At 46.3% G+C, this 15,400-nt stretch overlaps 1 protein-coding gene across 4 annotated transcripts in view; it reads left to right on the top strand.

Annotated features, from left to right (window-relative positions):
• The window catches only part of RASAL2 (RAS protein activator like 2), a 294,933-nt gene that overhangs the window by 39,787 nt on the left and 239,746 nt on the right, over window positions 1-15,400 (top strand). The window lies entirely within an intron of this gene.

Below are 15,400 nucleotides of genomic sequence, written 5' to 3'. Positions count from 1 at the left end.
TCCCGGACGTCCCCCGTCAGTGACGCCAGTTCTGTATGTATCCAGTTAATCATTTTTGGGGTCTTTCTCTGTCCTTTTTGATTTCTCACTTGCCATGTAATTACCCTGTAATACATTTTTATGGCCCGCACCAGGTGACCTTTGCAATTTCGCGTCACAAGTTCTTGGTGCGTAGAGCCGTTCTGCTTCATTACTTTTAATTAGTGCTTTGAATGTATTTCATTAGCTTGGTCCTCGTCAGCTGAACTCGATGTCTGATGTGACCCGTCCATGAGAAAACGTATCTCGCCGCTGCGCTGGGTGAAGGAGCTTGGTCCCCGGGAGCATTGTACTTGCAGTGTGAGGCTCGGAGATTAGGATGTGCGGCAGCAGCTAGGTCTCCTGTTCACACTGTACATTATGCTTCCCTAGGCTTATCTCATCGCCCACCTTGGGCTCTGCACTTACGGAATTGTAGTTCGCTCGGTAGATTAATGTGACCGGTTGTCTCCATGTGACCGGTTATATTTTTACCCATTGTATAGGTCGCCTTTAAATTTTAACCTTTTATCTTTTATCCGAAAATGTCTGGTCATAGAATTACAAAAATAATCCAGCCTGCCAAAAAGCTTTCCGATCAGGTTACCAAAGAAGTTACCTGTAATGGAAATCCCCATGATAAGGTCAGTCAGTCATCTTGATATTGACCTAGCATGGGTGTCGGTAGGTAGGTTGTGTCTGCAGTTCACGCTTATGTACTTTTAAAGGGGTATTTCGGTTATCACATTATCCCTGTCCATACAGATCGATGGGGATCCCCCACCAGTCATAAGAATGAAGGACCTGTGGGGCCCCCCAAAAAATATATGGAGCGGCAGGTTGAGCCTGTGCACTGCCTGAAATCGCCAAGCGCTGTACTCTCTCTTCACCAGTCCCATAGTGAATGAATGGACCATCAGTACTCATGATCAACTTGCCGCCCCATTCATTTCAGGAGGGGCACAGATAACACCTCTCTGTTGGTAACTCGGCATCCAGCATTTCCAAAAGGGAATGGACACAGCTCATACCCTTCCCCTCCCTGCACAGTAACCTCTACACAGGACGCATTTACCAGAGACCATGCTGGGTTAAATGTACCCGTCTCTATCTTGTGCTGCCAGAATAAATGGAGCACCAGTACTTATGATCGACCTTCTACTGCTTTCATTTCAGGGGTGAGGCAGATAACACCTCCAGAGGATCCACCATTCCCAATAGGGAATGGACACAGCTCATCTCCTCCCCCTCCCTGCACAGTAACCTCTAACATTGGTCACATATCACAAAGACCATGCTGCTGGGTTCAGCGTGCCCGCCACTATCTTATGTGGCATAAAGGTGATGACAGAACGATGAATGGAGCACCAGAACTGATGATCGAACTGCCACTGCTTTCATTTCGGGGTTGAGGCAGATAACACAGGATCCACTATTCCCAATAGAGAATGGTCACAGCTCATCCCCTCCCCCTCCCTGCACAGTAACCTCTACACAGGAAGGAAATAGTCTTTCAAGTGCTTGCCTACCCAAAAAGGTAAAAAAAAATAATAAACAGCAAATCATTTTTCAGAAAAGGTTGACCATATACGTCACATAGTCTTTCTAAGGCTACTTTCACATTAGCGTTTTTGCTGGATCCGGCAGGGCTCAGCAAAAACGCTTCCATTACAGATAATACAACCGTCTGCGTCCGTTTGAACGGATCCGGTTGTATTATCTTGAACATAGCCAAAACGGATCCGTTTTGAATTCTATTGAAAGTCAATGGAGGATGGATCCGTTTTCTATTGTGGCAGATTGTGCGAGAGAACGGATCTGTCCCCATTGACTTGCATTGGGGGTCATGGGGGATCCGTTTTGCTCCGCATTCCAGGACGGAAAGAAAACCGCAGCATGCTGCGGTTTTCTCTCCGGTCTTGGAACGGAATGCATTCTGGAGCATTCCATTCCCTTCTGTTCAGTTTAGTCCCCATTGACAATAAATGGGAACAAAACTGAAGCCTTTTTTTCTCGGTATTGAGCCCCCATGACGGAATTTAATACCGGAATACTTTAACGCTAGTGTGAAACTAGCCTTACCCCCCTTACTCTAGCCTTACCCCCCTTACTCTAGCCTTACCCCCCTTACTTATGAGCTGAACATCGGCTTATTTTTTCAGAGAAAAAAGGATCAGGCATGTTGAAATCCAGCCGTCCGATCCTTTTCACCCATCATATCTGCTTAGAGTGAGGAGGCCCCCATACACTTCAGGTGGTGGGCTGGTCCTGCTGAAATCAACGGGTTCGACCAAAGTTGATCGGATGTTTCTGGGCCCATCACCCAGCTCTCCCGGACTCCTGCATGCCCGGTTAGACCCCGATACAATTCGCTGATCAATTTGAGCACTGAGTTGCAGTACGGCCATTACATATTGCCGTCTCCTTATATTTTTAGCTGATTTTTGTTTCTCGGGAATGCTCTTATGTATGGCTCACCTGAGGGCGTGGAGCAGATTTAGTTATTCTTTCAGTATATGCATTGTCCTCCTCCATTTATTTTGGTTTCCACCTGTAAGAAGGCGTCAGGCGTGTCTGATCCTCTGCTATGTCACAGGGAGGTTCGTGGAAGACAATCCACCTATTATTGGGTAGTGACAATGCACATATTCAGCTTGTAATGTAATGAGTCTTGTGCATGAAATCTATATGTAAATGATTCCATTATGGCTTTATAGTATATGATGGAGCCAGCACAGATATACATGGAGGTATGTGCGATTAAGGTAGTGATCACCGGGGATTTTCTGGACTTCCCTAACATTGCCACCAGTATGTCGCAGTTTAAGGCCTCATGCACACAACCCTATCCTTTTTTGCGTTCCGGACACACAAAATATGGATGCAGTCTGTCTGCTGTCCTCATTGACTTCAATGGGTCTGTGGTCCGCGTTTTGTGGATATTTTCTAACTTTTTTGCAGAGCAGACATACGGATGCGGAAAGCACATGGATCATTCGTGTCCTCCGTGTGTCTGTTCCACCAAATGATAGAGCATGTCCTGTTCTCGGCCCAAAAAAATGCAAACCCTTTGAGGTCAATGGGTGCGCAAAAAATGCAGATGCGACGTGGAGGCTATGTGTATTTTGTGGATCCGAAACATGTGGACTGCAAACTACATACGGTCATGTACATGAGGCCTAAAGGGATTGTCCGGCCAGTGTAAAAAAATAAATAAAAATTTTAATAGCATTTTGCTATAGAAACATAGAATGTGTCGGCAGATAAGAACCATTTGGCCCATCTAGTCTGCCCAATATACTGAATACTATGGATAGCCCCCGGCCCTATCTTATATGAAGGATGGCCGTATGCCTATCCCATGCATGCTTAAACCCCTTCACTGTATTTGCAGCTACCACTTCTGCAGGAAGGCTATTCCATGCATCCACTACTCTCTCAGTAAAGTAATACTTCCTGATATTACTTTTAAACCTTTGCCCCTCTAATTTAAAACTATGTCCTCTTGTAGCAGTTTTTCTTCTTTTAAATATTCTCTCCTCTTTTACCTTGTTGATTCCCTTTATGTATTTAGCAGTTTCTATCATATCCCCTCTGTCTCGTCTTTCTTCCAAGCTATACATGTTAAGGTCCTTTAATCTTTCCTGGTAAGTTTTATCCTGCAATCCATGTACCAGTTTAGTAGCTCTTCTCTGAACTCTCTCCAAAGTATCAGTATCCTTCTGGAGATATAGCCTCCAGTACTGAGCACAATACTCCAAGTGAGGTCTCACTAGTGTTCTGTAGAGCGGCATGAGCGCCTCCCTCTTTCTACTGGTAATGCCTCTCCCTATACACCCAAGCATTCTGCTAGCATTTCCTGCTGCTCTATGACACTGTCTGCCTACCTTTAAGTCTTCTGAAATAATGACCCCTAAATCCCTTTCCTCAGATACTGAGGTTAGGACTGTATCACTGATTTTATATTCTGATCTTGGGTTTTTACGCCCCAGGTGCATTATCTTGCACTTATCAACATTAAATTTCAGTTTCCAGATTTTCGACCATTCTTCTAGTTTTCCTAAATCCTTTTCCATTTGGTGTATCCCTCCAGGAACATCAACCCTGTTACAAATCTTTGTGTCATCAGCAAAAAGATAAACCTTACCATCGCGGCTTTCTGCAATTTCGCTGATAAAGATATTAAACAATATGGGTCCCAGAACAGATCCCTGAGGTACCCCACTGGTAACAAGACCATGGTCTGAATGTACTCCATTGACTACAACCCTCTGTTGTCTGTCCCTCAGCCGCTGCTTAACCCATTTAAATATCTATAAAATCGTGTTTTTTTACACAATAAAAGCACACAGAGCTATGGGGACTGGGTATTGCGGATGTGCTAGCGGCAATCTAACAGCCGATGTCCTCAGCTCTTTATCCCAAATCCCGGTGACAGGTTCCCTTTAACTTCCTTTTATGGTGGCACATTTTTGGCATGTGTTTGCAGGTGTTTTTTCTAAAAAAAAAAGAAACCGTACAGTAGAGCAAACTTTTGTTTTTTGTTTTTTTTGCAAAATATGCTGCAGGCAGATGTTTGATAAAAGTCAGCAGAAAATTTGTGTGTGTTTTTATTTATTTTTTATTTTTTTATTATTGTTTTGTTTAACCAGTTGCCGCAACTGTAACGCCGAAAGGCGTCATCGCGGCGGCTCCCCCAGGCTACGCTAACGCCGATTGGCGTCATCTCGCGTGAGCCGAGATTTCCTGTGAACGCGCGCGCGCTCACAGGAACGGAATGTAAGAGAGTGGATCTCCAGCCTGCCAGCGGCGATCGTTCGCTGGCAGGCTGGAGATGTGATTTTTTTAACCCCTAACAGGTATATTAGACGCTGTTTTGATAACAGCGTCTAATATACCTGCTACCTGGTCCTCTGGTGGTCCCCTTTGTTTGGATCGACCACCAGAGGACACAGGTAGCTCAGTAAAGTAGCACCAAGCACCACTACACTACACTACACCCCCCCCCCCCCCGTCACTTATTAACCCCTTATTAGCCCCTGATCACCCCTGATCACCCCATATAGACTCCCTGATCACCCCTGTCATTGATTACCCCCCTGTCATTGATTACCCCCCTGTCATTGATTACCCCCCTGTCATTGATTACCCCCCTGTCATTGATTACCCCCCTGTCATTGATTACCCCCCTGTCATTGATTACCCCCCTGTCATTGATTACCCCCCTGTCATTGATTACCCCCTGTCATTGATTACCCCCCTGTCATTGATTACCCCCCTGTCATTGATTCCCCCCCTGTCATTGATTCCCCCCCCTGTCATTGATTCCCCCCCCTGTCATTGATTCCCCCCCCCTGTCATTGATTCCCCCCCCCTGTCATTGATTCCCCCCCCCGTCATTGATTCCCCCCCCCTGTCATTGATTCCCCCCCCCTGTCATTGATTCCCCCCCCCTGTCATTGATTCCCCCCCCCTGTCATTGATTCCCCCCCCTGTCATTGATTCCCCCCCCCTGTCATTGATTCCCCCCCCTGTCATTGATTCCCCCCCCTGTCATTGATTCCCCCCCCTGTCATTGATTCCCCCCCCTGTCATTGATTCCCCCCCCTGTCATTGATTCCCCCCCCTGTCATTGATTACCCCCCCTGTCATTGATTACCCCCCTGTCATTGATCATCCTTCTGTAAGGCTCCATTCAGACATTTTTTTGGCCCAAGTTAGCGGAAATTTTTTTTTTTTTTCTTACAAAGTCTCATATTCCACTAACTTGTGTCAAAAAATTAAATCTCACATGAACTCACCATACCCCTCACGGAATCCAAATGCGTAAAATTTTTTAGACAGTTATATTCCAGACTTCTTCTCACGCTTTCGGGCCCCTAGAATGCCAGGGCAGTATAAATACCCCACATGTGACCCCATTTCGGAAAGAAGACACCCCAAGGTATTCCGTGAGTGGCATATTGAGTCCATGAAAGATTGAAATTTTTGTCCCAAGTTAGCGGAAAGGGAGACTTTGTGAGAAAAAAATTAATAAAATCAATTTCCGCTAACTTGTGCCAAAAAAATAAAATTTCTATGAACTCGCCATGCCCCTCATTGAATACCTTGGGGTGTCTTCTTTCCAAAATGGGGTCACATGTGGGGTATTTTTACTGCCCTGGCATTTTAGGGGCCCTAAAGCGTGAGAAGAAGTCTGGGATCCAAATGTCTAAAAATGCCCTCATAAAAGGAATGTGGGCCCCTTTGCGCATCTAGGCTGCAAAAAGGTGTCACACATCTGGTATCGCCGTACTCAGGAGAAGTTGGGCAATGTGTTTTGGGGTGTCATTTTACATATACCCATGCTGGGTGAGATAAATATCTTGGTCAAATGCCAACTTTGTATAAAAAAATGGGAAAAGTTGTCTTTTGCCGAGATATTTCTCTCACCCAGCATGAGTATATGTAAAAAGACACCCCAAAACACATTGCCCAACTTCTCCTGAATACGGCGATACCACATGTGTGACACTTTTTTGCAGCCTAGGTGGGCAAAGGGGCCCATATTCCAAAGAGCACCTTTAGGATTTCACAGGTCATTTACCTACTTACCACACATTAGGGCCCCTGGAAAATGCCAGGGCAGTATAAGTACCCCACAAGTGACCCCATTTTGGAAAGAAGACACCCCAAGGTATTCCGTCAGGGGCATGGCGAGTTCCTAGAATTTTATATTTTTTGTCACAAGTTAGCGGAAAATGATGATTTTTATTTTATTTATTTTTTTCCCTTACAAAGTCTCATATTCCACTAACTTGTGACAAAAAATAAAAACTTCCATGAACTCACTATGCCCATCACGAAATACCTGGGGGTGTCTTCTTTCCAAAATGGGGTCACTTGTGGGGTAGTTATACTGCCCTGGCATTCTAGGGGCCCAAATGTGTGGTAAGAAGTTTGAAATCAAAATGTGTAAAAAATGACCGTGAAATCCGAAAAGGTGCTCTTTGGAATATGGGCCCCTTTGCCCACCTAGGCTGCAAAAAAGTGTCACACATCTGGTATCTCCGTACTCAGGAGAAGGTGGGGAATGTGTTTTGGGGTGTCATTTTACATATACCCATGCTGGGTGAGAGAAATATCTTGGCAAAAGACAACTTTTCCCATTTTTTTTATACAAAGTTGGCATTTGACCAAGATATTTCTCTCACCCAGCATGGGTATATGTAAAATGACACCCCAAAACACATTCCCCAACTTCTCCTGAGTACGGCGATACCACATGTGTGGCACTTTTTTGCAGCCTAGGTGGGCAAAGGGGCCCACATTCCAAAGAGCACCTTTCGGATTTTACCGGTCATTTTTTACACATTTTGATTTCAAACTACTTACCACACATTTGGGCCCCTAGAATGCCAGGGCAGTATAACTACCCCACAAGTGACCCTATTTTGGAAAGAAGACACCCCAAGGTATTCGCTGATGGGCATAGTGAGTTCATAGAAGTTTTTATTTTTTGTCACAAGTTAGTGGAATATGAGACTTTGTAAGAAAAAAAAAAATCATCATTTTCCACTAACTTGTGACAAAAAATAAAAACTTCTATGAACTCACTATGCCCATCAGCGAATACCTTAGGGTGTCTACTTTCCGAAATGGGGTCATTTGTGGGGTGTTTGTACTGTCTGGGCATTGTAGAACCTCAGGAAACATGACAGGTGCTCAGAAAGTCAGAGCTGCTTCAAAAAGCGGAAATTCACATTTTTGTACCATAGTTTGTAAACGCTATAACTTTTACCCAAACCATTTTTTTTTTTACCCAAACATTTTTTTTTATCAAAGACATGTAGAACAAAAAATTTAGAGAAAAATTTATATATGGATGTCGTTTTTTTTGCAAAATTTTGCAACTGAAAGTGAAAAATTTCATTTTTTTTGCAAAAAAATCGTTAAATTTCGATTAATAACAAAAAAAGTAAAAATGTCAGCAGCAATGAAATACCACCAAATGAAAGCTCTATTAGTGAGAAGAAAAGGAGGTAAAATTCATTTGGGTGGTAAGTTGCATGACCGAGCAATAAACCGCTAAAGTTGTGGAGTGCCGATTTGTAAAAAAGGGCCTGGTCTTTAGGGGGGTATAAACCTGTGGTCCTTAAGTGGTTAAAATAGAGTTTGCTCTACTGTACGGTTTCTTTTTATTCAGAAAAAACACCCTGCAAACACATGCCAAAAATGTGCCACCATAAAAAGAAGTTAAAGGGAACCTGTCACCGGGATTTGATGTATAGAGCTGAGGACATCGGCTGTTAGATCGCCGCTAGCACATCCGCAATATCCAGTCCCCATAGCTCTGTGTGCTTTTATTGTGTAAAAAAAAAAACCACGATTTTATAGATATGTAAATGAACCTGAGATGAGTCCTGTCTCCTCCATGCTTCAGAGATGAGTCCAGCGTTCTCTGACTCTGAGCCCAGCCATGTCCACTGAGAAGGAGCCCAGCACCGCCCCGCATCCTCCTGAATTCTCCTCCTTGCTCCCCGACATCACATAGCTAGAGCGCCATAATCTTGTGATGCGCGAGCTAGCGCATGCGCAGTTCGTTCCCTGAGGCTGATGCCAGCACAGGGAAGGAACACTATGCCGACACTGTGCACGTGCTAGCTCGCGCATCACGAGATTACTGCGCTGTAGCTATGTGACGTCAGGGAGCAAGGAGAAGATTTGGAGTATGCGGGGCGGTGCTGGGCTCCTTCACAGTGGGCGTGGCTGGGCTCCGGAAACGTTTGTAGCCTCATTTACATATATATATATATATATATATATATATATATATATATATATATATATATATATATATATATAATCGTTTTTAGCTATAGGGGACTTGCTAGCGACGTTCTAGCAACCCATGTCCTCAGCTCTATACCTAAATTCCAGGTGACCGATTCCCTTTAAAAAAAAAAAAAAAAATTATACTTACCCCTCTGTTCCCCCGCCACACTTGTGCCGACACTTTCTGGGGTCATCGCCAGTTTCTACTTCCTGATCCATCTCGCCACACGGGAAATGAGTGCTTATATTGGTCTTAGGCTAGAGACACACTGATTTATAATGCTGTGTAACCCTTACAGTCCTTAAATCTATTGCATTATACTGACATAATACTGTCAGTGTAATACCAAAGATTCTGGAACTCTAAAGGTCCCTTTTATACGGGACGATATTACAGCAGATAGCCGGGAATAAAGCATTCCTTCCAGACAATCTGCTGATTGCTAGCAGAGGAGACAGCTGCATTTACATCCCGTCAGGACAGGACCTCACACTGACACCCACTGTGTCTCTGGCCCCACTTACCTGAATAGAGCTTGCACAGGTCCATGCCCACGTGTATGCCATGAGTTTCTCAGCCGCAGAAATTTCTGTATCTAGTCTAGTAGCAGCTTGTAAATCTACCCTTAGGCTATGCTCACGTGTAGAGGATAAGCTGCAGATTATTCATCCCGGTTTACGGGTGGAAAATCTGATGTGTATTGCAGCAGTAACAAGGTAAGGTAGATGAGAATTTAAAATATCTCACAACTACTGTATCATACGTGCTGCAGAAAAATAATTTGCACATGAACTGGCAGGTGGTGCAGATTTTAGATTCAAAATGGCGGTTCTTTTTGCAGATTTCATCCTTTGCAATGATTAAAGGGAACCTGTCACCTAGATTTTGTGTATAGAGCTGAGGACATGGGTTGCTAGATGGCCGCTAGCACATCCGCAATACCCAGTCCTCATAGCTCTGTGTGCTTTTATTGTGTAAAAAAACCGATTTGATAGATATGCAAATTAACCTGAGATGAGTCCAGCGTGAAGGAGCCCAGCACCGCCCCGTATCCTCAGAATCTCCTCCTTGCTCCCTGACATCAGAAAGCTAGCGCATGCGCAGTTCCTTCCCTGAGGCTGATTCCAGCACAGGGAAGGAACACTATGCGCATGCGCTAGCTCGTCGGGGAGCAAGAAGGAGATTCTGAGGATACGGGGCGGTGCTGGGCTCCTTCACGCTGGACTCATCTCAGGGACAGGACACATCTCAGGTTAATTTGCATATCTATCAAATAGTTTTTTACACAATAAAAGCACGCAGAGCTATGGGGAATGGATATTGCGGATGTGCTAGCGGCCATCTAGCAACCCATGTCCTCAGCTCTATACATCAAATCCCGGTGACAGGTTTCCTTTAATGCAATATCGGCATGTATAGCCTGCAGATTTTACCATGGGTTCAGAGCAAAAACCACAACAACATTTTTCCCGTCACCTGTGGACGTACATTACAGGGGTATTCCCATCTGGGGCATTGATGGCATATAGCTAGGATTTTCCATCAATGTCAGATAGGTGCGGGTCCCACTCCCATCTGTAGAACAGGGCTCCGAAGTGCAGGGAGAGCACACCGCACGCACATGCATGGCTAACCTCTGTTCTCCACGCTGTCCCCTTTAGGCCCACAGCAAGTTAGTTCTTTCTGTGGATTTTCACTACATATTTTATACTTTGCAATGCATGGGATGGAATCCACGGCACATTGGTGACAAAGTTCATGTCAAAATCTGGAACCGATTTTATTTTATTATTATTATTTTTTCCCCATGTCTCATATGGGTGTACCCTGATGGCCCATATCTAGACCTGATAGACAATATAGATTGATCACCATTCATTATTAGTGTAGGATATTCAGCACTACGAGGCCTTGGTTCACCTTTGTATTTTGTACCTGTGCGGTGAGACTTTATGACCGTCTTAAATGAATGTGTCTTTGTTCTACGACGGTCATAAAAAGTTGGTGGCGGCTTCGTAATCTTATGTGGAGAGACGGCTAGGTAAACCGTGTTTCAAGTTTATGGGCTACTAAATTGGCCATACAGTCACTGAGATGAGGTTATAGCCAACCATCTAGAGAACTAGTAGAAAAATCTATGGCATCCAGTTCTGCAGCGAACATCTTTACGCTTTAGATTATCGTCTGATGTCTATGGGGGGCCTCCCACCTCTCCACTCACAGATGATGTCCAGGAAGGTGGAGGCTCCCACCTCTCCACTCACAGATGATGTCCAGGAAGGTGGAGGCTCCCACCTCTCCACTCACAGATGATGTCCAGGAAGGTGGAGGCTCCCACCTCTCCACTCACAGATGATGTCCAGGAAGGTGGAGGCTCCCACCTCTCCACTCACAGATGATGTCCAGGAAGGTGGAGGCTCCCACCTCTCCACTCACAGATGATGTCCAGGAAGGTGGAGGCTCCCACCTCTCCACTCACAGATGATGTCCAGGAAGGTGGAGGCTCCCACCTCTCCACTCACAGATGATGTCCAGGAAGGTGGAGGATCCCACCTCTCCACTCACAGATGATGTCCAGGAAGGTGGAGGCTCCCACCTCTCCACTCACAGATGATGTCCAGGAAGGTGGAGGCTCCCACCTCTCCACTCACAGATGATGTCCAGGAAGGTGGAGGCTCCCACCTCTCCACTCACAGATGATGTCCGGGATGGGGGGTTTCGGGAGAGACATTCAGGCAGGATCATCACCAGAGGTGCCATTAAAAACCACATGCATGCTCTGCCAAAATGAGCATGCATGTGTTTTTAATGGCACCTCTGGCGTAGTGGTTGTGCCGTATAGCTAAGAATCGTGCTACAAAAACCATAGTCTGCTTTTGGCCTCATGCGCACACAACCGTATTTTTAATTCGCTTTGGACTCCTTCATTTCTTTGGGCCGCGTTGATAATGGGGTCCCCAGAAAGTGCGGTAAGCAGACTGCCAGTACCTGTATTTTGCAGAACCGTGGTTTGCGGACCTCAAAACGGCCACATTGGTGTGCATGAGGCCTTACTGTGAATTGCTGTAGTTATGTAGGTAACAGAACCGTGGTAATTCACCCTGAAGACACCCTAATTCACCTACTTCTGAATTTCAAGTGTAGATGCCTCTGTTTTGCCACATAAAGCCCATTCTCAAATTGCCGATACAGCAAGTGTTATCTACCGCATAGCCAGATATACTGTAAAGGCAGGTGGAAAACCTATAGGCTCCACACACTGGTAAATCCGTACTGTCCAGCTGCCGGCCTGGTACCGCCTACCATAGGCGTTGTGCGAGTGTGACCCATTACATGTTCCTTCCAGTTAATACGGCAATGTGACCCCTTTCCGCACGCACTTGGCCGGCTCCGAGCTCCGCCAGCAGGCATTGTGGTCTAATGTGGAATTTTGTGAAATATTTCTGGAATGTTGCATTATATCATTAGCACTAATGGACCCTTTTGGATTGTTTTTGTTTCTTGTTTTCCAGCAGATCAGGACAGGAAACTTGGCCAAGCTCCGTTAAAGTTCCTGTTCTATCTGTAATGAGTAAGACACCTGTGGCCATAAGCGGTTTCTCTCCACTGGTTAGAGTGCGGCGTCTTCTCTGGACACCCAGGATAGGTCATTAGTATCTGATGGGTGGGGGTCCTCAGTGGCGACGCGGCCTTCTCTCTCCTGTACGTTGTACAGCGGCTGTGCTTGGTATCGCAGCTCGGACCCATTCACCTAGACCACGTGACCAATGAACGTGACCACTTGGTCTAGGAAAAGCTGGGCATCGGTGCCTTCTCATACAGCTGGTTGGTGGTGGTCCCGGATAGCAGACCCCCCACTTATCAGATACTGATTGCCTGTCCAGAGGATAGGTAAAAAACAACAACTCGGAGACCCCTTTAAGGAGACAGCAGAGCTGACTGTGCTTCTGTTTCAGTAACGCCATTCACTTCTGTGGGAGCAGAGGAAACCGCGTAGGCATGGGAGTGAAAAATATATGTAGTGCACGCCGAAGGTATCGACAGATCTGTGGTTTGCAGAGTCAAATTATGTGCACGAGGCCGTAATTTGCTCGCAAGTCTGACTAGCTCTCTCCAGACAGTACCCATCGGAGCTTGCCACCATAGTCTTTGTGCCGCCTCCTGTGAATGCGAGGCGACGTCATCTGGTTATTAATCATTTCTAATTAGAATCTCGATTATATTCCGCCTTCAGTATAAGACTTATGTAATCACCGCATTCCTGTCGCCTCCAGGGCTTCAGTAGCTTTTCCCCGGACACGCCTCGATTTACATAGGAAGTGCCGGAGCCGGGCGCCCAGATCTCCCCTAGGTGTGATCAAACGGGCACGCCAATGTTCTGCTGGATATAGGTAAAAGGATGTGTGACCTCACCCTGGACACAAATGTAATAGATTAGATACACACTTCGAAATATACAGCGATGTGTCCAGTAGTCTAGAAATTCTGATAGTTCAGCATGTTTCCAGAGGAGGAACTGCAGGGTTGTTTGTGGTGTTGCAGCACTGCTCCATTGACTCCAATGGAGCCGAGCTGCAGTACCAGACACAAGCCATGGAAAAGGGTCGGTGCTGTTTTTTTTTTTTTTCAGAAGAAAGCAAACCTGTCCTTTCTTTGGCCACATCTTACGGATCGCAGACCCATTAAAGTCAATGGTTCCGCACCGCAGTGCAGGGTGCACACGACTGATGCCCGTGTTTTACAGATCTGCAGCCAAAAATAGGACATATCCTAATTTTGTCTGCAGATCACGGACCCGTTAAAGTCAGTGGGTCCACACCACAATGTGGGGTGCACATGGCCGGTGCCCGTCTTTTTCAGATCTGCAGCCAAAGATAGGACATGTCCTATCTTTTGCAGGGCGGAAGCCCCATCCCGGAAACTCACGGAAGCTCCTCTGTATGGTCCATGCGTCTGCGCCACAAAAGATAGAACATGTCCTATCTTTGATCGCGGACCCATTGAAGTCAGTGGATCAGCACTGTGATGGGGGGGGGGGGGCACTCTCGGTACCTGTGTTTTGCAGATCCACTGTTTCCAATCTGCAAAACGGTCCTGGCCGTCACATGGTTATGCGATTGCAGCCTCAAGGAGCTTTCCTCAAATATAGAAAAAGGTTCTCCCCACCCCCAATAAACAGAGCCATTCTTCTCGTCCCTAGGATGCTTTTGGGTATCGCAGCTCGTCACCTTTAAATTGATCATGGTTCTATTGTAATACCAGACACGGCCCACGGACAAGGGTGGCGCTATTTCTGGGACTGGGGAAAAAAAAGCTGCCTATTCCGTTTTTTCTCATCTTGGTAGCCGCTATAAAGGTGTAAGGACACAACCCGTAGAGTAGTGGCGATTAATTGTCTCTCTTGCATCGATGATCATGCAGATCCCGTCCTGGGCTCACAGGCCACGTCTGATCACAGCTTTCCAGTAGTGGATGACATCTTTTGAAGAAATCTTTGAATGAAACCATATTAATCATCGCCCGGCTTGTGGCCCTTTCCTGGTTCCTGCTCCTTTGAACGCAGTAGGATTAGTCTCTGACCTTTTTAAAAGCCGTCATGTTTGCAGCCATCAAAACCGCAGTCTGGACGCCCCGGGACTTTAGTGTTTGAAGCTTTTTCTTTAACATTATCATTCTCTTTTTTTATTTTTTTCCACATATTAAATAATGCGGCACGTGAATAAGAAGTGTCACTTGGCCTACATTTGTCTGTCGGATTTACCATAGAAGCTCTTAACCGCACAAACCCGGAGCACAGATGTGCGAGACGGTTTGCAGAATCGGAAATCGTGCTATGCGCTGTTCACACTGTGTACGCAGTGTCTGTCGGGTGGGTTTCATGATGTAAATCTCGGACATATGCATCCAATGGGAGTCTGTCAGCAGTTTTGATCATGTAAAACTGCTGACTGCACTAGGTGAGGTCTGGAGGGGAGCAGGACAAACTTACCTTTTGGGGAGCTTTTATTTTCAGTCTGTCCCCACCCCTGATGAAGTGTTCTCTCCCCGGCTACTTGATGGATAGGGCCAGACATCTTGCCTGGTCCTGACAGTCTCGCTCCTGTGCCACTGCTTCCAGAGCAACTACTGTCCACCTGGAAGTGCAGCAGTGTATGCACAGTCCCTGCTCCCGTATCCGCACAAGACCTCTGCGCTTGCGCTGGTACATGGAGCAGCAGGTCAGGCGGTAGATTGTCCGGCCCGGGCTAGATATCTGCCCGTGTCCATTAAAGTGGTTATCCAACCCCACCCCTCCCCCAAATGCCCGGGCCCCTTGTATACATTATACTTACCTGCTCCCCGGCACCTGCGTCACTGCATGGCTGCCGCTGCATCTCCCGGCTGCTCGAATCAAAACATCCGGCGCTGTGAGGAGCAGCTAATAGCAGGCCGCGACGGGGATGAGGCTCCCTAGCGTCACCTGCGATGCTAGGGAGGCTTGTCCCCGTCGCGGCCTACTATTGACTGCTCCCCCGTTGCCCAATGTTTTGATCCGAGCAACGGGGAGATGTAGTGGCGCAGCTCCGG

The sequence above is a fragment of the Bufo bufo genome, chromosome 9, assembly GCF_905171765.1.
Source record: "Bufo bufo chromosome 9, aBufBuf1.1, whole genome shotgun sequence".
Taxonomy (NCBI): Eukaryota; Metazoa; Chordata; class Amphibia; order Anura; family Bufonidae; genus Bufo; species Bufo bufo.
This window is presented reverse-complemented; position numbering and strand designations above follow the sequence as displayed.